Source organism: Lycium ferocissimum, chromosome 11 (genome assembly GCF_029784015.1).
Source record: "Lycium ferocissimum isolate CSIRO_LF1 chromosome 11, AGI_CSIRO_Lferr_CH_V1, whole genome shotgun sequence".
Lineage (NCBI taxonomy): Eukaryota > Viridiplantae > Streptophyta > Magnoliopsida > Solanales > Solanaceae > Lycium > Lycium ferocissimum.
In genome coordinates, this window is record NC_081352.1 from 46,006,997 (window position 1) to 46,012,235 (window position 5,239).

Sequence of the window (5,239 nt, forward strand, 5' to 3'; positions counted from 1 at the left end):
CGTAATTACGAGGATTACCTTTAGTTTATTTTTTTTAATTTCTTTTCTTTTTTAATTTATTTTTTATTTCCATTATTTAATTTATTTTTTATTTTATTTTAATTTCTTCTCTTTTCTGATTTATTTTTTATTTCTATTATTTAATTTCTTTTTTATTTTTACTTTTTAATTATTTTTATTTTTTAAATATATTTTTATTTTTGTAGTATTTATATTTCATTTCCTTTCTTCTCATTCCCAACCTTTACTTCTTGTAGTTCCATATAATTGCTCGTATTTTTTTATTTATTTTATTTTATTCATTTAGCATAACCGTGTTAATATTCTAATTTTTGAAATTACAGCTCTTAATATTAGAAAGAATGAGTCATTAACAAACTTGGCATATAATAAGTGACGTTATTAAAATAGAATTTCGTTGTGAATAAGGTTATAGACTTATATTTTCCCTTTCTTTTGAATTATAGGAGTATTTACTTATGTTACGTTGAAACTTACTTATGTAACGTTGGAATTTGACATAAGAGTATTATATTAAAAAAAATTCTTTTGGATTTTGAATTTGGGTTATACTTTCGATTTTAAAAATATTTGCTTTAGTACTATTGACTTGTTATTTCACATTGCATGCTGTTTATTTTTCACTTACAGTTGATAGAATTTTGTCAAACATTTGAATAATGTTATGTCATTATATTTATAAATATTTTTTTTGTCAAACATACGATCTCTCATGATATTCTCACAAAAGGTATGCTTTTAAAGTTTTATAATCAATTAAAATTAAAATATTATTAATTTGAAATTATATATCAATTATTTTTTACAATATTAGTTACAAATATATAGTATTAATTGACACATTTTCAAGAAATAATGTATTATTAAATAACTAATTTAATATCATTTATAAAGGCACATATTTTTTTAAATATTAATTTTAAATTTTTTATATCAAATCTTATTAAAATTAAACTAAGCGTAATTACACTTGTGCAGCAAACGACACGCTTGTAATTACACGGTAATTATATTATGACAAACAAACAGGTCATTGTAATTATAATACCGTGTAATTATAGGGCCGTGTAATTACTAGGGTAGTAATTACACCAATTCCAATTACCAAGTGGCTTTCCAAACAGGCTCTAAGCAATTTTATTAGTGAGCGTGTCAAAACTCTTAAAATAACTTATTGTGGAGGTGGGGGGAAATACTTTCTTTGTAAATTTGCCTTTGAAATTCTGGGAATTTCGAATTTGTTAAGGTTTGATAGATTTGAAGAGAGACGAATAAAAAGTACTGCTCTATCAAAATGATCAATACGCACTGTATAGCCACTACAAGAAAAAATATATTTGGCAACAATTTTTTTGTTGTTGTCATAGATTAATTATTGTTACAAAAAGTACTTTTGGCAACAAAAAAAAAAATCATTGCATTCGTAACTTTTCCTAATCATGTTATTGCAACAACGCTGCAACAATTTTTTTTTTTTGCAAAATACTTTTGCAATAATAATCACTATGGCAACAAAATTAAATTTTTGCAACAAAAAAATTATTTTCCAATAATAAAATTAAGTTGTTGCCAAATATAAAAATTTTTGTTGCGATTTCTATATTTTCTTGTAGTGAGCACATGGTTAGCTTTCCATTAACTTCCTCTTATCAGTGGTGGAAAGTGGAAACACTCTTAACAACAGCTGCAAGTTGGATGCTGCATACATCCCCGAACTCTAGAGACTAGAGTACTTCCATTATACTTCAAGCAAATCATGCCATATATAAAATGTTTAGTACAATCAAATTTTCTTTTATGATGGCATCATTGGTCCGTATATTTTGGTTGCTATAACGAAATAATGTTATACTGATGAATATTTTTTAATTGCTATAGTGAAATGATGGAAATAAACTGGCGCTCAAAGAAAACGATAAAAATGAAATTTTATTATGTAAAAATAATTTTTATAGGGGGGGGACTCGATTTTTTAAAAGTCGATGCCACTCACATGCCTCATGCGGCCTCTAGCGATTTGAGCTGAATTCATGTCTAGGCATTCAGTCATGAAGTTATCATGAGTCACAAATACTGTCCCAAATTTCAAGAAATCCCTTCTTTGCTAGAGGGTCCAGCAACCGTGGCTAGGGAGAGCATGCACTAGGCCTCCTCTCAAAATCATGGAAGTACGTGGACAACTTTAATTTGTTTCTTTGAGTGAATGTTCATACTGTGAAACACAAGAATAGCAAGCATAATTGTTCATACTGTGAAACACAAGAATAGCAAGCAGAATTTAGTTTGTGTCACTACGTACTAATTAATCGTTGTCATTTTGGAGAAGTAGTCCGTTTGTAACATGTTGGCTTTTGCTTTGACTAGTAGCCACTAGCCAGTAGGACTCGATAATACCGTGAAACGCATGAAATACACATATCCACGTTTTAGTGACTAACTAGAGCTAGAGTTTTGCACTATAAATCCTGTTTGTTTTCCTTCCGTCATTGAACTTATCCACAAACAAAAAATAGTATTCTCAGTCACGTTTTGACAGTCTTAATCTGACTCGCGGATCCTACGATGATAATTACCACAAAATTATAAAATATGAGTTGCTTAGATTTATTTAGATAAACATGCACGTGGGACCATGTCTTAGCTTTTGTGACTTTTTTAGGAGTAAATGATAACTATAGTTTTCTTAAATGTATCATGATTTGACATGAAAATTGCAACTTGTTAGTAGAACTTTTCACATATACTTTTCACATATACATCCTCATTAAAATTCAATGTAATGACATGATCAGTCCAACTTGTAGAGGTACTTATCATGTATTGTCTAAATCACTAACGCAATTTTCAACAATAATTTTATCTCCGTTTGACATTTTGTCAATTTAATTTGTCTCTTGTGCCGCAAGATATTTTTTAATTTTTTTTTTTTACATATGGGTAGAGGCAGGAGTGAATTTATGCAGTAAAACTGGGGCATGTGAACCCATAGTTTTCCCGTAAAACTAAATATTTTATGTATATATTTTTCTAAAATTGGTATAATATTAATTACTGGAACCCGTGGTTGATTGAATACTTATGGTGCACCACCAAAAAGGCTAAGCGGTGCACCAAATACGATTTTTTTCCTTCTTTTTTTAGTGGTGCACCCATGTTCAAGAAATTCTAGATTCGCTTCTGGGTAGGGAAAGGGGAAATGGGGAAGGAGATTAAAATGTGGGGATTCGAACCCTCATCAACAAGGTAAAAATTCAGGTAGCCAACCAACTGAGCTACTAGATCCTACAACGTAACATATATGTAACAAACATTAGAGGATAGAATGAGTAAAGATTGTGTTAAAATTTTCATTAAGCATGAAATATTATTTAAGGAAAGTATTTTTTAGTGACACGATATGATCAGCTCTTGATACACATGTAGCAAAGATTTGCTAACGATAAAAAAGTAACTTCAGTAAACCAGAATTGATGTATGGCTCTGGGGTGGAAAAATGGGTTTTTGGTTTAAAAGTTGGGGGGGTCGAGAGGGAAATTTTAACCTATGTTTTTGGGTCGCTAAACCCCGGCCCAAATCTTTTTTTAAATTGATTCCAAAGCGCGCAAATGGCCATAATTCAACCCGCTCAACTTAACTCACATTATCAACATTTTGAGAAACTAAAAATATCGATATTCTTTGATTGCAAATATTCTCTCACTCATGCTTTTCTCAATAACGGTGTTTTGAAAATTAATTTTATATACTTTTTGGATATAAAAAAAAAAAAAACTCAAACGTATTCTTTTACTCAAAATAATAAAGATATCCACCGTAAATATTTCCTCATAAGTTAATCCAGTAAATAAACTATATTCTAAATTATTCCGAAAAGTAAATCAAAAGAAAATTAAATATTAATTAACGTAATGAATAGTGATTTTTTGCATTCCTCTTTTCCCCCTTTGCCTTATTTATATATTTTTAGGTTGTTTTTTACATAACCGGGGAGGGCAATGGTCGATATAGATGGGTCGAGAACCCCGTTAAAAAAAAATGAAAAGGGGGGACAAGAGGCAACCGTAAACCGAGGTTTGTGGGTTCGGAATTTTAAGATCAGACAACCATCTCAAACTAATGTATAATAACCACCAAACTAACGAGCAACGAACCACTTGAACACTATATAAATATAAAAATTTTCATTAAAGTCCACCTTTTGAACGTGATTTTTCTTTTTTTTAATTGTCAATTTTATGTTTGGTTTTTTAAAAAATGTATATATTGCCGAGAAAAAACGTACGGGGAAAAAAAGAAACTTAAAAGTTTAAAAAAAAAAAAAATTTGCACAAAAAAAGCCCTTTTTATTTTCTTAGCTTAAAAAAGAAAAAAATTGTCATGGGCCGCTCGAACCCACAACTCGTGGCACGAGGCCTTTTCCACTGCTTCTTAGTGCTGAGCCAACATGTTGTCTCCTAGCGGGGGTTTGAAAAAGAATACTTATATTTATTTACTACAATTTCCCAATGAAAACCGAGTCACGGTTTTTGGGGTTTTAACCGAACCCCACGCTACATTGTAGCTCCGCCCCTGAGCATAGACCCTCAGGAAAAACACTTAAAAATAAAAAATTACTCGTAAAAAATTTTAAAATAAGCAAATAAAAAATAAAAAAATTAAAAATTAAATTTTTTAAAAATTCTAAAAAAATTAAAAATAAAAATGATTACCAAAATAAAGTTAAATAATAATTAAAAATGAAGTTAATTATGTTTTGTAGCCTTTTTTACTTATGAATTGGATAAAAATTTCGGGGGGCTTTTAAATTATTTGACAAAACGGGTAAGATTTTTGGACGGGCAACTTGTTTAAATTTCAAACTCATTCGGTTTTTTGGGGGGATTTTCCGGGTTTCCCAAAGGTTTTTCCACCCCTAAGGCCTTAGAGATTATTCGGGAAAAAGCATTTGTAAACTTACTACAAGGTGAATTTGTCCAAATTTTAACGTAGTATTAGTATGTTTAATTGTTTTTTTTTTTCGGAACTCATTTTATTTTTCGGGCAATAATTTGGATTTTTTTAAGTTTCTAGGGTTTTAAAAAAACCCAAGCGATTTGGGTTTGTAGTTAATCAAAAAAATTGTTAATTATGGGATAAGACAAAAAAAGGGAAAAACAAAAAATTTTTTCAAGCACCGACAAATTGAAATTGCCCCCTTTTTTCAAAGAAAGGGGCAGTT

The 5,239-nt window shown here is 29.8% G+C and overlaps 1 pseudogene; it reads left to right on the forward strand.

Annotated features, from left to right (window-relative positions):
* Window positions 1-3,217: 3,217 nt before the first annotated feature.
* LOC132038409 (S-type anion channel SLAH1-like) overlaps window positions 3,218-5,239 on the forward strand; it is a 5,042-nt pseudogene continuing 3,020 nt past the window's right edge.